The sequence below is a fragment of the Vanessa tameamea genome, chromosome 22 (genome assembly GCF_037043105.1).
Source record: "Vanessa tameamea isolate UH-Manoa-2023 chromosome 22, ilVanTame1 primary haplotype, whole genome shotgun sequence".
Lineage (NCBI taxonomy): Eukaryota > Metazoa > Arthropoda > Insecta > Lepidoptera > Nymphalidae > Vanessa > Vanessa tameamea.
Genome location: NC_087330.1, coordinates 138,257 through 160,168, shown reverse-complemented (window position 1 = coordinate 160,168; position 21,912 = coordinate 138,257). Strand labels below are relative to the sequence as shown.

The window sequence follows — 21,912 nt, the reverse complement described above, 5'->3', positions numbered from 1 at the left end:
TTCACAAAATTTACAACTTCCTTCGTACTTATAATTGTAGTAACACAACCACACGGGACCAGCTACTATTAGCTCAAATAACTACGAAGATATTTCACGAGAGCCAACACACACACAACACAAATCTGTCAGCAGCAATTCAGATCACTTGCAGTTTCAGTAATTAAGACACACTGCGGAGTCACGTGGCTGTTAATGAATCCCACAAGATACGAGATAGTTATGCGAATGATATCACTTTGCTATTTGATCTTTTATTTAATTTGTCGACGTTATCATTGACTTCCGTAATAATCTTACAGGCTGGTTACGCGTTTCATAATCAATAATTATATTTTTTTAAGTACAACGCATGATTTAGAACAAAACAAGTTACTTACTTTATTTATACTTTATTGTACATCACTAAGAGAAAAAATACGAAACGTAGATACAGCATAACTAAAAGTAGCGTACAATTTTGGTGACCTTATCGCTTCTTAGCGAACTCTTCCAGGCAATCAAAGTGTATGTGATAACTTATAGGATATGAGATGAGTGGTTCTGTAATAAAAAATAATATACCATTGATCTATAACTGATAAATAAGTGTCAACTCGTGGTCAGTATAATTTAATAAAATTCAACATATAGTATCTAACAGTATATAGGTAGTTGACATAGCTGTCAAGAAATCCAAAGATGTTGAAAGACGTTACCTAAATTTAAAATTTATAAAGCAACCGCGCATTTTCTCGTTTACTCCCTTCTGTTAGTTAGTCTCATAGTTATTTACCACAGTTCACATTCGGTAAAATAAATTACGTGCAGCATCTCGAATCTCCGCAATGCGTCAAATATCTCTGTTCAACTAATGCAGGATCACTCTTGTGAAGTTTTAATTAATTGCCTGCACACAGCCACATTCATCGCGAAGTGCTCGCCACGTTATAAATACCGCTTGAAATGCAAAATTCATTACCATTTAGGAAATTAAAATGTCTGAACACAAGAATAAATGCGAAAATGCGGAGCTTAATATACTAAACATTTTAGTCGAATTTATCGTTTTAAACATATAACAAACCACAATAACGGATCGTATTTTATCGTAACTGAATATCTAATAGCGTCAAAATGGCTGGTGTGGCTTTGTGAGGTGAAAAGAGCTTACCGAACGTTTCAAGAGGACGTGCTAAAGATAGCCGCCGTATACCGACGATATGGACAAGCGGACATTAACGACCAAAGATAGGTTATGATGAACTCCAACTCACTATACACTTAGAGCGAATATAATTTTATAAATTTGGAATTAATTTTAGAACTAAACCGCTCCGATTGTACGATACAAGCTAAGGCTGGCTTTGTATTTGGCGCAGCATTAAAGCAGCGTTTATTCTACCTTTGCTTTTCACGTGAGCTTGATTGTTGCACTATAGCGGAAAAGGAAAATTTTGTTTTTTTCGTGTATATACGCCTGCCTCCTACAGATGCAGTATTCTATGCAGAACATAAGGCTAAAAAGATCATATGACCGTGATGTTCCCATACTTTCATAAACTAAGTAAATGATTACACCTAGACCAAAATTTGTATTTAAAAATAACCAATTTTTCTACCTCGTATACAACAATATCTTATCATTAAATATTCACATTTTATGATTTAGGTACCCTTTTTAACTGTAAGTTCCATTTCTTTAATGTCATAATATAATCTTAATCGGTCCATTGGCCAGAAATAGTTCTGATAATATTATAAACATATAATAAGATAATTAAATACTATAATAAATTACCAAATAAAGTTTGATGCATGAATACAAATACTTGAAAAAAACAGCCAATTGCCCGAACTGTCATCTAAAAATAATATATTTTCTCTTTTTACTCCGTTGGTGTTCTTTCCCGACGCTAAAACGAGAAGGAAACTGGAAGCTGGTTATTGATATTGTCTAGACTCTCGACACGCGTAACCGTAGCAGCTTGTAGACTGCTGCCGATCTGCCTCCACGTGTAGTGCCGGCGAATGCCTGCATTGCGCATTCGAATTATTCACACTTTCATCTCGACATACAAACACATTGTTGCGATGGACAAAGCAACATATTGTATTGTTGATCAAATCAATGTTTTTATTTTTAATGAAGTTACAATGTTATAAGAATACTTAAAACACCATCTCGTTAATCACATAATATAAAGGGACCCCCCAAGGTATCATAACAGCACTGCATTACCGAATTCCGTTGACGTGTCAGTATTTACGCCTCTACATCATTCCGACCACGTCAGAAAAAGGCGCGCCTTCCCGTCCGACGTCTTTTGATCTGCTCCTCCATCTCGGCAATGATTGATATTTGTATAGCATAACATCGACTTTTACCGCCTTAGGACCGAACAGCACTTCCCGTTTATAAATTCGCTCCATAAACCACTCCAAATTAACCTCATGAGGCATGTTTATTTGACTTACACACTCTCGTGCTCTTATGAGAATAGAATTAACCGCTACCTCGAACATATAAAATATCAGCCGATGAGCAACCAATGCTCGCAGCGTACCCCTTTTAAAATATAGATACATATTAATAATAGATAACTGTGAAGTAATTAGGTCCTGTGTGCGAGGTGTTCGCAACACGTCGAACCAGTTTCGTTAATTACATGCGAATTAGTTAGTGTATATAGGAAATATAAATTGAATGTCGGTACGCAATATTTTTTGTGCAGTGTTTTTTATACACATTGTTTTTCAGTGTCAAATATACCGCGTCTGAGATATTATTAATATTATTTTCGCAACCTTTAAATGTACATATTCCATATATTCACGTATAATATTATTTGTACAAATGGTATATTTGTTCTTGACACAAAATTTAAAATAAATACCTATGCAAATACAAAAACAATAAACACTGAAACTTAAATAAATAATTTATTACATTTTAAACGAACATAAAAACACTTGTGCAAAACACGTTTATTTTATTCCAACGTCAATTTTCTTTTTATTATAACAATGCAATTGTATACACAATATGTTACGTAGTTTACGATCGTTCACATGACCATTGGACCTTCAGTTTATCAAAGATGCCTACTGAAAATATTATGAATACGACGCAATGTTATGGTAATTCACATCAAGTTCGAAAAAAACTTACTTAGTGTCATGGTTATTTTCGTCGTTGTATTCAGAGGTAATGATAGAAGAATGGGTTCGTATCAACTTGGTAAAACTGCTTTAGCGGAAGAGCTATAATTATTGTAAAATGATACTAACCTCCACGCAAATAATGTTTCATGTAAGTTAGAATTTTTTTATTTGGTAAGTCAAATTTAAGAAACTTTATTAGTTAACAAAATCGTTACTTTATAATAATTTAAAAAAATATCATTTAACAGACAAACGTTTCACAACATTTTTTTTTTTTTTTCATTTATATTAAATAGCTTTGAAAGCGATCATGGACCCAAAAAATATTGAGAAGCGGTAGTTAATATTTTAATATCTATAGATTTGTTTTTTTAAAGAAACTTGGGGCCCAGGCATATATTGCTCAACAGATATGGCTGTCTTTGTGTTACAGAAGATGTCTTTCTACAACACAAAGATTGCCATAGGCCACTAATCTGTAGAAGTAAGCAAATAAACAAAACGACCCGTATCCATAACATTCAAATAATTTTCTTAACCGAGATTGCTACGGCTAATTGAATGTATGAGTTCAGACCACTAGCCAACTTTAATTTGAAGGCCTCATTGCAGCTTACAGTAATACCAAGAAATTTGGTAAAGTCGATAATGTCTAACGCTTCTCCACGTAGTGGAACGTCAGTTTTTACAAGTGGTTATCATTTTCCTTAGACATTGGTACTATAAGAAATGTTTACTCTCTTACATAGTCAAAGCGCCACCAATCTGAGGATCAAGTTGTTTAGACTACAGATACGAGGGACATCATTGTACCCATAGCTCACACCCGCTAAGTAATCCTTCAAATCGAAAGACAGCTCACCGAAATATTGTTGCTTGGCGGTAAATACATAATGAGTGGATGGTACCTACCCCAGTCGGGCTCGCCGTACCGTCATAATTATTCTATTAAAATATTTTTTAATTTTTTTTTTTAATTTTCATATGAAGAACATATATAAAGTTTGTTATGTGCTAAGATGTCGCCCGCCATCGCCCGCCAGTTACTTGCGGCGGCGGTAGCTGCGAGCCTCGTCTCTCATTGTCAGACTACTTGAATGCACAATTCTCACTAAGCAAAGACCCTTCACTAACGCAGAAATACTCACATATGAAGGGTTGAAATTCGATATCTCTACTACGTATATAGGTTTGTTTTTGTTCCATCCTTTCAAAAAAACAAATTTATTTGTTCCACCGATATTTCTACACCAAAAGCTACATTGAAACTGACTGATTTTACTTGATAATTATTAACTATTTTAATAGCTAGAACTTTTGTGAAAAATATAATAAGCTCGATACTCGTAATGTATTGAGAGTATAATTGACGGGATGCGGGCTTCCCTCTCCGTGCACCCTCGCAAAGAGGGCTCTTGTGACCGATAGAATTAATATAATGATATTTAGTAATACACATAGTATAAGTACTATTGTACAAAAACGTGCGCCGATAAGCGAACCAGCGCCTAGTAATTTAACTAATTGCTCCGGCCCTCTTGCTCCTGACACAGTTCATCGTAGTTTTTAAAACGAACCCCATTGCAAATAACATTTGATCTTTTCAAATTAATTCTATTTGAAAATAGAGCTCGGGAAGACCGCACGCTCCGCCGGCGCCGTCGACCGAAGGAAGTCACACTAGGTGAGTAGAGACGAAAATATAAATATTGGTTCCACGTCCGTCTCCGCAATGCGCCTCTCGTCGTCGTTTGTAAAAATAAACAAACAGATTTACCTTTTCTTATTCACTAATTACTGTACAGCGGAAATATATTTATCGAATACATTAACGACTTTATCTGAATACGTTATTATCTTTGGATACCGAGCAAATAAAATATTCTTTATTCAAGTAGGCTCGTAAAATCACTTTTGTATCGTCATGTTACACTGTTGTATTAAATTAAAAGCTACCACCGGTTCGGTGAGTATTATATAAGATTCTACCAAGAAGAACCGAAAGAAATTCAGTACTTACTAATTTTCACTACTTTAATTACAAAATATGTAAGTATACCCACGCTAATAAAAACACCTCGAAGGGAGTATAATCGGTATAAAACCTCTAGCATCAAGTAACCGCTGGCAACATTTCCCGGCTGAATAATAACGACACTCATTTCGATGTTTTTTAATATTTTTTAATGAATAACTTTTAGTATGAATTAGCAAAAATAAGAATAATTCGAATTCTAATAAATCTGCGTTGTGCTCCAGTAACGGCTAAAGTTTTAATTATTCAATACAACAAAGTGCCGAAATGCGCTGTCCTACATAGATCATAATCTTCATGAAACTGCGCACGCCATTAACAGGTTTGCCATATTCATTTTGACTCTTTTCTGTTTCAGCAATTCTTTATTACGCTTAATAACAGACATCAAACGTTGACTCGGCGAACATATTCATATTCAGTACGACGCGGACGCTGCAAATGCTGCTCACATACCTACTTAAATTATTTCTGATCTACATATTATGTATATTTGCTGCTTACACTTTTTTGGAGTTTGATGAATTGGTAAATATTTGAATTAAACATAGATTAATCCGAACAGATGTAAAATATAAATCAATTTTTACAATATATAGCGAAATAATTTTGCAAAATCAAGAGAATACAAAGTAACATTTATTTTCTACCATAAGTTTTGTTTAATTGTCTGAAATGTGAGGTACCAGCTATTTATCAATATTTTAAAACAATAAGAATTCTTAAAAATATATCGTCCCCCAGAGCTTTCATCGTGATTGATTTCACGGTTAGCGACGGCCCTAGACCAGTAGGACCGGTCGATGCGCGCGCGCGACTCGTCTGACCACTGTATTCGTCTATAACGCACGCACGAGCACAGTCACAGTACTGACACTAACTTAACATTTGTCTTGCATCTCATGGGGTTAAACTAACTGGGATTATAATTTAGAAAAAAACATATTACTACATTTTTGTTTTAATTATTTCAACGTATTTTTGTTTGGATTAGGAAATCTCAAAAATTTTACGCACATAACGATCCGTCTTGCCAAATAAGTTTATAGTAGATTCAGTAATAAGTGTTATAGGAGCTACTCATAGTTAACATGTTGTTCAACTGTTACTTGTAAATAGATCGTCGAGCCCGAGCACTCATTACGAGGTGTGCGCTTTATTTATGTGGGGTCAGTGTACCGACAGTATCGTAACTAAAAAAACATTTACAACATTTTTTAAATTATTAACCTACTTGGTACTTAACAAAACGAAAATTGATATTGCTGCTTCCTTAATTAAATGAAATGTACTCTATTTATTCTTGTTATTAACTAGTTTCAGTTTAGTTCGTAAGTTATCAAATATGTATACGTTAACCTAACATTGACAACCTGTATTTATTGAAAAAACCTGTAATTGAAAAACTTTAACGGTAGTATAATATAATAACTTACTCTCGCTTAATGGAGAACACAACATGCTCTAGCAAAAACAGAAGTATCCCATACTTTACAGTATTTATAGTTATACTATTAAGAGATAACGTACCTACATCGAGCCATTTAGTCCTTGCAAAGAGTCAATAGAATGATTCTCGTACTTTACAAAAGAACCGGCTCCATGAAAAACAAATGACCTATACAAACACTTGAGTAAAAAATATGGTCTTTTTCTAAATCGAAGTGTCGAGTATTGTTGATGAAACTGTGTCATGAAACGTGATCTATGTAATCGAAGCGAAGCGAATGAAAGTAAGCAAATAAAGCAATATTGTTTTCAATCCTCAATACGTGCAATCGTATATTTAAATAATGAGAAATACTGATTAAGACTTTACATTTTAATCACAAGCGGATTGTTTTCGAGAAAAATTGCAAAAAGTGCAAAAAGATGTACATAAAAATATATTTAAAATATAAAATTAAGCCGTTTGATTAAAAGACTGCATTATGTCTTTATCATCTATTATGGTTTGTTTTTGGTTGGCAAATATCTGGATACAATATTTAAAAAATAAAATCAATATGTGTGGAGTTTCTCTAAGTATCCTTCCCAAAATACTAAATAACAAAATAAAAACAGTTTTTCCATCAAAATCGAACAGAGACAGGATGGCTAATATTTCTAAGTATTAGCACGTGTCACTGATCATTTAATAGCTTACCCGACACTATCGCATTATATGAAAATGGCGAACTATTTAATCCATTTCGAAATTAAACGATAAACAAATCGGATACGCTATTTGAATTTATTGCACGCCAAATGTATGGCTCTTAACATTCGTGACGGAATAATAAGGGAACATAAACCTTAATCGGCTTTAATAAAGGTTAGGTTTTGATGAGGCTTTGTGTGATTTTTCTTTGTAATTGGAGACAATAGAGGAACTGAAGCACGGTGGGCGGCCGTGGGTGGCTGTGGACGGGGATATGTTGCGAAATTTGAACAGTAACTCTTTGATGGACTACGGACGCATTTCATATCCCTTATTAAGTAATTCAAGTCTTAAATTTCATTTTCACAACGTGATAATACCACAAAAATTAAAAAAAAATCTCATACTTATCCAAGCTATAAAATTATAAATAAAAAAAAAAACGTATTCGTAAACAAAAAAACATTTTATGCAATATGTTCTGTCGAGTCATGTTACTAGGAGCACATACGCCGTAAGACGGTCGAGCAGTCATTACCCTGTGACAGTACTCAATAGTCTAGATTCCAAGGAGGATTTTACGAGCAAGGGGATCACGAGCGACCGCCGAGGCGCGGTACCGGCAGTCGGCAGTCGGCAGTCGGCACGCGTAATAAACTACGGTAAAACGAGAACACGCAAACAGTATGGATTACACGGATGTTGTTTTGTGGTTAGAGAGATTTGAATGCGGGCTTCAGAACCTATTAACCCAATGAAAATATTTTATTATATTGATCTTGTTTCGAAATAGTTGTAACAGAACTAAATAATAACTATATTATACCACGTAACTATAAAAACTACAAAGAAAAGAAGAGAACGAAGACAATAATTGTTGCAGTAATTTTAATAATTCACAAAGGTTGCATGGTTTACCTCTTTTCTTTATTAAGCCGCCGGTGATCAAGTTATTACACCTTTAGAATTACATAGAAAATGAGGAGTAATTTGACGTACACAATTGAAGCTTTACAATATCAATTAAAAGATGAATATTGTGTATTTTGTAAATAGAATCATGTATAAGTTTTATGATATTTTTTCTTATGTTGTACCAATAGGTCAAATAACTTAACCAACCGAGATAAATACATTTGAAATAACAAAGAAATCAAGAAATGCTCCGAGTAAAAATATTAAGAACTACTTTGTCGGTTACAGATAAGATGAAGTGGGAGAACATTAAATTTTATCTGAAGAGATTGGACAAGAAAGTTTGTTTTGAACGATCAGTGAAGAAGCAGCGATAACCTGTGTCAAATTTTTATGTATACAAAAATATGTTGCAACACAATTTATTATAGCTCTTTTCAATATATCTACTCCTCAATCAAATGACTAAATATATCATACTTATAACGCTGGCTAAACCTTATATCCTAGGAAATTATACGTCTTAAAAGGTTTACAGAAAAGTCTTTAATAGCATGAGTCTATACTCAAGATATCTTCTAAGGTTCACCCAAAGTAAATATGTTTATCTACTAGAAATTAGAAAGAAAAAGTTATTGGTTATCTGCGAAGCCATTTTCTAATCCTATTAATCCTTATTCAAATAAATCTAGCTAGTTACGTTAGGCATTTAATATTGATTGAAATTGTTTTTTTACACTATATCATTGGAATAAATACTTTAAAAGACAGTACAGTTTTAAAGTGACGAGCAACGACATTATTCGTTCGCTGCGGAAAGGCTGCACGTATAACTGGCAATTAAATTTTGACGTAGACAGTTACATCTATACAAATTTGAATCTATAAGTCGTGGATGCATTGAACGATATTTAAAAATATTTTTTTATTTACATTTACGACATATTAATTTTAAGTAATTAAAACAGTTATTTAATATAAACATTTCGCAAGTCTTATTTTCTTTCAAACCGAGGCTGGCCGCTAGTAACTAATATAACGAATTAATACAAACGACGGAATTTTTAGTTAGCCGATGTAACCGGCTTCATACATAAACTAACTTTAATTGTGGGTTCCAAACCGAGCTAGCACCAAAGGAGGAGTCTTGCACGTGTACCAAGCCGCATTGATGCAGACGTGACACGGTAGAATAACTAAAATAGCAATAAAAAGAATCCTCTGTCCAGGAGTGGGACATTTTCGGGCTGTCGCTTTTTTTCTATCGTTTATTTTAACCTTCAAATGTAATAATATTCTTCAAATGTTTTCATTTTAATTTTTACAGTACTAAAATTCCTCTATTTGAAAAGTTAAACACATCACTTGAATGGGCGGCGACCTGAACGCCTCTAGGAGTTCGTTAAAACAAAAGCACACGACTGGTAACTTTGAAATATTCAAGCCGTGAACTGCGAAGTAAAGAAAGCAAAAACTGTATCTGCATATCTGTAGTAAGGCCCGGGCGCAGGCCTAGGCATTACGATGCTTATCGCTTCAGACATTGAAGCTACTATCCAACGTCCTGCACTATATGTGTGCGAAATTCTCTTATAAACCAGATTGAAGGACTGTAACTCGAAGTGCTGCGTCGCAATTTTACCTTTTTTTTTAATTTTTAAGATATACGAGCGTACTGTTTCGTAATGTTTAAATAAAGAGACGCGTTATATTTTGGACATGTTTACTCAACTTTTTCTTCATTAGATAGTAAATTTTCTAGTATAAAAACAAACTAAAACCTATGTTTCCGAAATGCACGGGAGTCATCAAAACGAACCATAAACGAGGGATTTACTTGTATCTTAGAAAAGTATGTGGATAGCTGAACTTTGGGTTCCATAATTAATTAGAGGATACTAAATGATTGCTGTTAATGTTTTGTCTTGCGACGAATGTACGACTAACCTACTCGTGAAGATTTTCAATTACGTACATCTTTAGTTTCTCCGTTAGTTACATATAAGTAAAGCTTACGTAAAAAGTTTTAGCTTTGTAGCAATAAACGATTTGTCTCTCTTTAGACAGATAGTCAATACTAAATTCTTACCGTAAGTAAAGTATAACAAAAATAATATTATTCTATGGAATGTCGTCCAAAAGAACGCAGACATACGTTCAAATGGACAGCCGAGACGTAATAAGTCACCTTCGCCTTAGACGGTAATATTATAATTAATATAAAACACTTTTGGTACCGACGTATTGTGCCTGCAACTACACTACACTTGCAATTAAACCGAAACAAAGCAATATTAGTATAGGTATTGTTTGGCGGTAGAAGCTGATGAGTTTTAACTGCCTTAAAAATAGCTATTGAAGGATTTCTATATATATCACAAATGCTATTTCTGTAGAATTAAGTCACGCTAGTGAGAACGACTTACTGAAACTTTTGAAAAACTTTAATATATAGTTTGTTATCATGCTGCAAGATTCATCCAATCCATTAAAATCTGATACAAACTATAAATAAACTTGTTTAAATGAACGTGAAGAAGACAGGGAACACATAATTATAAGTTAAAGGTTCCATTAATCTTAATCCCCTAGAGCATTCCCATTCACAACGATAAGCGTAAATTCAAGTTTTTAAGAAACATCGTGACGGACGGAAGAGCAGTGAAGTGACCCGAATGTCCCGATGTAGGACGACGCAACGCACAAGTTTTTTTCAGTTGTGTGTTCTGAGAAATGCTAGGAAAATACACGGGGCCCACAACTAGCGCAGCGACGACTATAAATCATTTGTATACTAAAATGATTCTTTAGTTTTCCGCTTCTAGTTGAATACTATAAATCTTAATAGTATATATTATATGATCTACACTAACTAATAAAGGGGAAGTTGTTTGTTTAAATTCAAATATCAGGTTTGCCAGTCCTTTTAAAAAAATATTTTTGCACTACAATAATTATTGAGAAATATTATAGACCATATAAAAGCACGCTACGAGCCACGGGGACGCAGCAGTAACAATTAAATCGGGTTTCACGCGGGGTTGCGGAGCAAATACTTAATCATATAAACATATATATTCCAATCGAGGAAGGAATAAAGATAAACAAACCTTACACCCGTATACGTATCCCATGCGATTTGCTAATAGCTCTGCTATATCGTGCACTACAAACGGATCTTTATTTATAACGAAATACCTACTATTCCATTTTACTTTCAAAATTCCGATAACAGCTTCGGCGAAATTCAAAACGCCATTTTTTTGGGGATGCTAGAATAATTATATCCATAGATAATTCAAGCTTTCGAACAGGATGTCGCGGCGATTCGATGTCAAATCTTGTTTATATTATTTTTATTTAATCCTCATGTCGTCGGAATAGACGACGGACATATTATAATAGGTGCATTGGTATAATGCGTTGTTATAGGACCGGTAATGATATTATAAATTTTAAGGTGATTGCTCTTATTTAATTACAGCACAGCTGCACACACTGCGATTAATGTTGATATTTGCGCTAAACGTTAAAAGATCAGTTAGAGTTTAGAAATAACGCTAATAGAAAACGTTAAATAGTCATAAGACATAATATCGTTAGTAATTATTAAAAGTTTTTAATTACAATAGTACCTAAGGCTGTATGTACAATAAACATAGAATATGTCTATTACGCAACACATCGAATGTACATTACGGAGTACAATACGTCTATTTTGGTGAACACAACCCAAACGGCTATGACAGGTGGCGCGGAAAAGCAGTCAATAATAATTTCCGGTGCGAGCGCTGCGGGGAATTAATTTGATACGTATACATACCTATTATAGCACTCAGTTTAGTTCGAGTAGTAGATCTAAACCAAAGGTAATTTGTTACACGTTATCAAAGGTTGCCGTTAATATACTATAGCAGTTATCTTTATCGATAACTAGATATAATTAGATCACTATAAGCTCATTTTAACAATTAATGAGATTTATCTCTCAAATAGGTTAACCAAATGTTAAACGAATTTGGTATGCCTTTACCCTTTAAACAGCTGTTTCAAAAAAGACCCGCACTGGTCGTAATGTTTTAAAACAAACTATAAAAAGACGTATTGATGTGTCACAGGTGGGGGTACTAAATTTGTTAACTAATACCTATTCATAAAACATAATAATATGTACAAGCTCACGTAACATTATTAATCTAAATAAATAGCACTGCAAATTCACTACAAATATTACAAAACTATTTCTAATAAAGAATGTAATTCCCACGGTCCAAGGTCACAGTGACACGATGAATGAACAAACCGACAACTCACTATTATACGAGAATACTCATGTCCCATAACGATTATAATATTATGTATTATCAAACTGCGGATGTACCGAGCCGTCCGTACCTACTTTATTTGCACTGAGCATTAATTTGACTCTAGTTTTAAAATTTATGAAGCAAGTTAAGAATGATAATAAGTATTGCGATTTAATATATTATCTAGGGATGCAGATTGCCTCAATATTTGTTAATAATTTGTATTAACATACCAACTTGTCTACAACATAGATATTTTAATAAAATTCACATAAAATTTGGTTGTATAAATTTTGAATATTTACTTTTTATAAAAAATTCTATGAATAAAAGCGATAGTCTGGAAAATAAACAGATTTCGATGAAGTTTCTCTTCATCTCGTTTTACAACAGTTTGTGGTACTTGGAGTGCGTATTTCGTAAGCCTATGCCAGACCCATTGTAAGAATAAAAATAAAATAAACAGTCCGCCCCATATAATAAAAACTGTATATCAGACTTGTTTTCAATGAACGCCCGTCATCAACTTAAGCCTCAATTATGTTCGGTAAGCGTTACTATTTCCTGTGCAGACTTCGTACTGAATGACAAGAATTTTAGAATTTGTTAAAACATACATCACAATATACATACATAACGACAGCTGCCGTTAGCTTGTAAAACTTTGGTATGAATATTAGGTATCAAGTAGCAATTATATACTCAAATATTGAACAAGCTATTTTGACATATATAACATTACCTTAACTTTGTTTGTTTTATATTCCCTATGAACAAGCGTCGGTGTGACACCCGCATAGCGTAACGGATTCTAAACATAATCCCAAAATATTCGAGATACCTTAGCTTCTATAAGTCCCGCTGGTCGTCTTCCGCCGGGCCCTCGGTCGCATCACGACAAGTGGTCTTGTTGTAGCATTGGTTTACATTTTACGAGACGTAATAAGTACCAAGTACGCATTGGATGTTGGTGTAGGTCGCGTCTCATCTTAATTTATTCTAAGCTCACTATTGGTGACGATCGAGTCATTGTAATGAAAACACGACAGCAAAAAAAGGGTTGTTATTAATGTATTGATTTACCTATTAATGCATAAAATGCAGTCACACACACCACTGTCCTTATTTTATATTTTGAAAGAAAAAAACTATTATAATTTATACTTAATAGAATAATAATATTGTTCAAAACGCTGTAGAATTACGAATGAATAAGAAACACTAAATTTTTACTAAAATAGAATATAAACAGGACAAATAATCAAGTTTATGAGTAAAAAAGTTACGGCTTGTAAGCGTTTTTGCCGGGCTAAGTCCTCCTCACATCTTATGCGAGTTTCTACACAACGTTTTCTTCCATCGCAGAGCACGGGACGTAACAAGCATAAAATGAAAATGCAGCGGTGCTTCCCGGTTTGAACCCTAAGTTTTTTGTAAAAATCTACGTATAGCCATTGTTCCGTCGCGGCTTTTATTTGTACTTTTGGTATTATATTACAATAGTTGTCGCCCACGGCTTGGTTCGCATTTAAGGGCTCGGTTGTTAGTTGAAAGGCATAAAAAGCAAGTAAATCCGATGTTCTTGCTTGGAGTTCAAGCTTGCATCAGAACAAATTTCATGAACTTCGGTTCAGTCGTTTGCCGTAAAAGAGCAACAGACAGACATACAGACGCACAGACCGACAGACAAGTTACTTTCGAATTTATAATATTAGTATAGATATGGGAGTTATCACACTGATAAATCTGTTCGGCGAAATCTAGAATAGCTAACAAAATGTTGAGATATACCTAGCTCTAATACTTAATTGTTATTAAATGTAAATTTTAAATATTGACCGACGACATTAACACGCATCATGTAAACTTTCACTTGTTAGTAAGTAAACAAAATACGATATGTTCTAATAAAGGATAAATTTTTATATGTTCGATTGGTACCTAATTGGCTTTGCCGATACAAATTCCATTGAAACTTGTAAATAATTCTAATAATGTAAGAGCGCAAAATCATAATGAGCTTAATAAATCAATTGAGTTTGACTGTGTAATGAAAAAATAAATATGTATTAAAACTAGAGACTAGATAACACTGACACGATATGATAAAATTGTTCGAATTGTATTTTAAGCTCGTATCTATTTGGTAAGTATTAATATATATTTCTTTTTTAATCTATTTAATTTCACAATAAGCATAACATATATTCACGTACAATTTCATAGTTACGTGCATAATCTTATTATGTTAGTGTAAGATCCATCATCATCATCGTCATCACTTTGGTTTTAGAGTCACTAGATTTGAAATGTACACAAAAGTTCCGGGTTCAAAAGTCTATAGGCTATTTATTTTGCAAAGTTTTTGCGCTAAGTACCAGGCTCGCAGACATATAAGGAGATGGCATTCGGGCGCACCAGCAAAAACCACGAGATCTCTTGTACGAGAGTATGGCGCACTATCGGAAAACTCAATCTTGGCAGGCACATTAATATCTTTATTTTGAAGGAATATAAACTTGTGAAATAGTGAGGAAGGTCCTACGTACTTGATTTAAAAATATCCCTTCGATCACGTCAAGCTCGTGAGAGTCATTTAACAAAATAGATATCATGTCTTGATCTTCATAAAAGAATTACTGAATATTTCTCTTTAATAACGGTATTTCCACGTAGTCAAGATAAAATATATTGAAACAATTCATGAAAAATAATATACTTCACCCACAAGTGCTTAGTAGTAAACAAACTAAGGTAAGTTCAAAATCTATCTTTATTTTTTTAGAAAAACTGGGAAAACATTTTTACGTTATTGCAAATAAAACGTACAAGGGAAATTACAAACTATAGATATAATAAATATTTACAGTTTCATTTAAACTAGAAAATGCTTTTGCAAACAACACATATCTTTAACAAACAATTCAATGTAATCAGTTTTTTAGTATTACTTCCCAATGCTTATTAGTTCTTTGCGATTCACCACATCACAATGTCATGCTTTTAACAAACTATGCTTAATAGAAGATTAAAAATATACGCTAATTAATATTCAATTACTTCAATATTCATAGTAATTCCATAAAACCTTCCGAAAATTGATTAAAATCTGTAGGAAATTTTATTTACGTCAATGTCATGAATTAATTATTTATAACTGTAATGTAATCTTTGAGTTTAAACTGTATCCATTGATTAGGTAATTAGAAAAGTTATGCTACTAAAGAATTCTAAGAAATTATGGTTAAATGTATTATACCATACGACTTTAGGAGAGAAAAAGATTACATTTGACAATAATAATCAATAGTATAAGGACAATATAATTACATTATTAATCTCAACTGCTGTATGAATTTTGCTTGTAAAGATTTATGATCAAACAGAATCAATAAATCTATTGTTCCAAATATGTATATGTGTCTAAATATTTGTCTTTTTAACATCCTAAAGAACTCATGTAAACTAAAGGATTTTCAAATGCCGAGACGTGTTATCTACTTTTTCATTATTTTCAAAGGTATTTATTCATCGAAAAAAACCTTACTCGAAATATAAACAACCGATACTGCTTGAGACAAATAGACCTGTCTACCTGAGCAATATAACAGTTAAAACAAAATCTTATCGCGGATTGTAAAAGAATAAGAAAAAAAAAATCTTTTACGATCATTGATCATTACAATATTATTGTTTACTTTTCTAAGAAATTTTGACAGCCATATTGGAAATGCTTTGAACAATGTTATTTATTTAAATATAATAAAACTGTTTACTGCGGCCTATCTAATACATGTATGTATTATTATACGGAACCGATTTTTATTAATTATTATTTCAACATTATTTAGAAATCATGATAAAACTTAATACGCATTTTCTGTTTATAGAAATTTAATATTAAGTTACTAAATATTAAAAATAAAAAAGGCTACCTATAATAAATCACAATACGTCAAAGTTAATCTAGAAAAAAAATTCAGAGAGTACCTTCGTAAAATCAAAACAACTAAAACTTACCAAAATCAAATCAGTTATCGTTTCCTCTCATAACTGCAGTTCCACTACAGTGCTTAAACGTCACAGAACTCTCACTCACCAATTAATCTAAACTTAAAAAACATCCGCGTGAATTGTTACGATAGTTACGGCAATTACACGAAGCGCAGATATTTAGTGTACGTCCACACCGCGCGACGTCTGCGTGCAATATGACAATTGGCAGCCGTCACGTCAGCCACTGCCAGACCGCACGGCCAGCACTATAGGCTTGTGTAATAAATACTTACGGGTTATTAGGTGCTTATTAACTTAAAAAAATTGCCTTTATAACTTCATACAATTATCGGGAAAAAAATCCGTAACAAATATAAATCATGTTCTAAAAATAATTAAGGTAATTTGTTTGTTAATCAAATTATAGGTGAGGTTGCTTTTACCAAAGCACAGGTAGTTTTATACGTATATCCAAAAATACTATTAAAGAAAAAGCTACTTATAGATTCATCTCAGCAAGGATATTCTTGTGAAGAGTATATAAACTTATTAAATGACATCATTACTGAGTAGGTACCACACACAGTAAGTTGATTTTAATAAGCATTGCAAGTAAAGTGCTTAATTTAAAGCTGTTATTACTTATAATCCGAAACTCTTTTGCGAAGACGCTCAGTAAGACTTTTAAGAGGATCAGCACGGGGCTTTAAAATATTTTCAACCTCTTTTATAGTTTTCATAAGGGTTTAGTGTCATTGGCATTTTAAAATAAGTGAAATTTTTAGTAAAACTTAACTTAACATAGAATTATATGTCAAACCAAAATATCATGTTTCATTGACTTTAAATATAGAAAGAGATTACGAATTTCATTTTCCCCCCCATATTGAATTCGGTTGTATTTTTAATTTTTGTTTCATATATATACAATAATATATACAACTTCTTAAATCCGTCGTATGCGAACCGATTTGGGAAATTCATTGTTTTGTGTGATTAAACTCCCCGTTTGATTTCACTTAAATTTGAAGAATTGAGTGTATGAATGAATGATAGCATTTTGAAGTACAATTTATTACTATAATATTCAATTCGATGAAATCAATATAAGATATTCTTTATCTAAGTCGGCTCATAAATGTTTGGATCGTCATGTTACGGTATTGAATTGAATGTAAAGCTACCACCGTATTGGAAACTAGATTCTACCGAGAAAAATGGAATCGAAAAGAAAGTTAGTAGTTACCCTTATCCGCCACTTTTTTGTTTATATTTTTAATACTTTTGTAAACATATTATGAAGCAACTGTAAGTATACTTTTTTTAAAAACATCCAGAACGATGTCTCGAGCTCCTATACTATAAATAGATAAGGTAGCTCTATTTTTCAGAACGAAAACAGCTTCAAATGTTATACAAAATGCTGTGAAAATAACCAAAGTAATAATACTAATCGAGCAGTATCAATATCAGTTTATAGTTGTCTAACTTTTCTAACCGCGCGTGTTGCGGAGCTGTGTCTCCCTGTCAGCGAAGATAAATGAGGATTGCATTGAAATTTTAAAAGTTAGAAAGTTATATATATTTAGATAACTATTGCTTGCAATTAGCTTTAATTTCATGTACTTTCTTACATTAGGCAATCTTAAATAAGGCAAACAAAAAATGGGTAACATTTTGTCACAAGTAACATATGTATGTATCAATAGTAATGCATTGTTTACATCGTCATAATTAGATTGTTTCCTGTCCATTTAAAAAACGAAAGAAATATCATCAGCAAACGAAACAATATCGCCAATACCTAGAACATAAAAAGGAAGATCACTAATAATAACGAAAACCAAAAAGGACCCAAAATGTATCCTAAATAACGATAATAATTAATGGCGAGATTCCTCGTTTCAGTGATAACGATTAATATTGTACAAGAAAATAATTTTAATAGAAAATATTATTTTGCTAATATTCGGCAGATTGTATACGTAGTAAGAAATACAATATTCTGTCGCCCAGCAGATGTGTAACGTCTGGGCGACGATTTAACGTTTTGCAAAAACGTATTTTATAACCTTTATGCTTGGAAAAATAAGATTCATATTCAAAAGAGTTATAGTAATTTAACGAAACATCGTCGTTTTGTGTTCAAACTAGTGTCGAAGATTCAGACTCGTGGGAGCGGAAGCTAAAACAAAACCTCGCTGTTTTTCATCGGTCAAATGACTGTGGGACAACACAACATCCCTCGCCCGTCGCGCCGCGCCCCCCGCCCCGCGCCCCGCGCCCGAAGTAACATTGAATAACGAATCTTCACATAATAATCAACTGAATGTGTGAGCGCATATTGTTTAATCCTTTTGTTAATCAACTTTCGCCACTTAATGTGATAATTCGTTGTATTTCGTAACGAGGCTGGTAGACATATTACTTCAGTTTTATTTGTTACTCCATTATTACAATTTAGTAGCAAATGAAACATTGTGATAAATTTACTTTATTAATAATTCTTTATTTAAGTTATTACAAACATGCTTATAATAATTGCCAACAAAAAAATAAACAGACCTAGACTAGAAACACTAACTACTACTACTACTACTAGGTACTACTACTACTGCTACTACTACTACCTACTATAGTAAAGTATACTGGATTAGCATTGTATCTGCACAACGTCGGAGGCGCAATCGTCAAGCACTTAGTGCTGGCTCTATCACCACACAATACCTAATAACATCCCGCTAAAGAACAAGAAAGTAGGTATATCAGTGTAAATTGTACCTCTGTTTTGCAATACACAGTATCGTTCTGGTTTTGAGGTTACTATATATAATAAAAATAAATAAGCTATTTGCCAAAAGGCGAACAGGCCACATGTCGATAGAGCGGACATATAAATAATCAGTATTATTATTTTAATTAAATCTTTTTAGCAAGCATTACAGTATCTTCAGCAAAATGAAAGATCTTTTTTGTTTTTTGGAACTTTGCTAAAACCGTTAAAGGGTCAAACCCTTCTCAAACGACAATCTTGGATCCCCTGCTGGACATCATGACCCACTCCTGTCAATGCACCGGCTCACACACCTTTCACAAACAAGTACCTATAGATACGTAGCATCACAGACTATATTACGTATTGGCGACAGAGTAAAAATTATACCTATATGTATGTAACTGTCCAGGCAGGTATGCACGAAGGCATACTATCTAATTGAAGTGAAATATTGATAAACATGCATAATTAAAATTAATGTTTTCTTTTAAAGTCATTGACTTCAATAACAAGGTAAATTAATTCTCAGTAACCTATTAATTACAATAACCCATAATAATCCCATATCACTCGCCATTAATAATGACGATTACAAATGACTGTAATTATATTTTCCATTTTAGTGAAATAGCCTCTACAAGGACAGTTTATAACGCGCCATGATTCACGAGGTGCATACTAATAAAGCTAATTGCTTGTATAATGTGTGTAGATGTGTGGCGGACGGCAGTCAACAGGTGTGGTCGGCTGACGACTCCCCACGCCCGCTGGCTCGCTGCATGCGGAAGTCCGTGACCAGAGTGACACACCCTTAACTTACCTGGATGCTTTTACGCGATTACGTCCCACTTATTATATTTTAGTCGTGTATTCGATTACATTGCATAATAATAATTTAATTTATTGATATGAAAATACCCAAAACTAAAGATTATTGTAAGTTGATGTATCTGTTAAGTAAGAAACTTTATTAATTAAATCAGGTCGAAACATTATATATTTAAAATGTCTAATTATACTATTATCATAATCATATTTAAATAAAAACTTCAATACACTATACATCATTTAGCTGAACGTTTAACTTAGCTTAAATCCGTAGATATTTTTTTAATTGAATATTTTTAACGAATGTGCATAATTGTTATATAATTCTTATTGCCTCCACTGGTGACAGGAGGACTGGTCTATATTTTGTCCAGAGGATCGAAATTACGTTGCACCGGAGAAATGCTGCTAGCATTCTTACCACCATTCCACGCGGTCAGGATTTATACAGTAACTATTTTTAAATTCATTTTTGTATATTTTTAAGGCCTTTATATTAATCATTCTTATGTATATAATTAGACAACATTATATCATATATTAATTATTCAATCAATATTTCTCGTCAACCTATTCTTCCATCAGTACCTTTGATCAGCGTGCGATGTCGCTGCATAGCCTGCCTAGCGTGACAGTCTATGATTTGAAGATGAATAGTTTGTTACGCGATAAACCTAACTAAATTGTCTTTTGAATTTTTAATCAGGCAGACGTTAACATCGACCTGATCCGATTCATTCATGTATATATGTATATATAGGTATTATATATAGGTCGATATACCTATATACAATTATTACATTCAGTAGATGATAGATTTTACAATCTTATATTTATGGTTTAGGCTTAAAATGTTACTGCTTAAAAATGTTTATATCAGTGTATTATCGTGATAATAGAAGCGAAAGGTTGGCGACCAGTTTAATATCTTCACGACTCAACTTCCTTCTCCAAAGTAGTATTAATCAGAATCTTCCAGACTGTGTGAACCGTACGTACGTTTGTATACAATCAAGCTAAATCGATCTCTATTTTAAAGCAGCATGAATGATTTTGCTGTACGATATTTATAAAATGGCGCATAGTTGATGCAGCCTCCGGAATCCCGCATTGCAGTCACAATGTATACATTATCAATAGCTGGGCTTTGCATTCTCAAGGGAAATTGACTAAACTTCTAAAAATAATTAGAAATAATTTAGAATATACCATTTGACAGATTAATCTGTGACAAACGATTCAATTTTCCTAGCCGTTATAATTTTCTTTTGTGAATATCTTTTATAACAAAGTTAATTATATTTTATATTTTTTTGGATAACGATAATAATAAAGAGGATTATCCTCTCGAAAATCTATAAGAGGCTTCCAAATATTTTTGGAAATACAAAATATGAACTACGCTACGATTAACGCTAGGGAGTCATTACGCTGAGAAGAACTCTTGACCCTCTTGCTTTAAAGCCTGAAATTTCTTTTCAGCGCTTCCCAACGTCGCTTATCTGCCTGTCTGAATTGCAAAGAGGGCACTGGGACGAAACGAGCAAACATAGAACTCAAGATCTCACTAAAAGTCATGCTTAGTCCATGCCATGTCATTTAAACTAGGCGAGCTCTTTACCTGAGGCTTCGTTCATATGAACGACAAATATGAAAATTGCTGACATCTCATTTACTGCTATGTAAAGAATTATTATTATTCAACAGATCACAAAACTCTCCATGTGCCACGCCGATGAACTTTAGTGTGAGGTATTTTTAATCATTTTAT

The 21,912-nt window shown here is 33.1% G+C and overlaps 1 protein-coding gene across 2 annotated transcripts in view; it reads right to left on the bottom strand.

The window, feature by feature from the left end:
• Positions 1 to 21,912, bottom strand: part of LOC113402270 (GAS2-like protein 3) — a 106,016-nt gene that overhangs the window by 43,088 nt on the left and 41,016 nt on the right. For both annotated transcript variants that reach the window (XM_026642464.2, XM_026642466.2), the window contains one exon: positions 16,562 to 16,709. The gene's annotated coding sequence lies outside the window, so the exon portion shown is untranslated. Of the gene's footprint in view, positions 1 to 16,561; positions 16,710 to 21,912 lie in introns of those variants that run through there.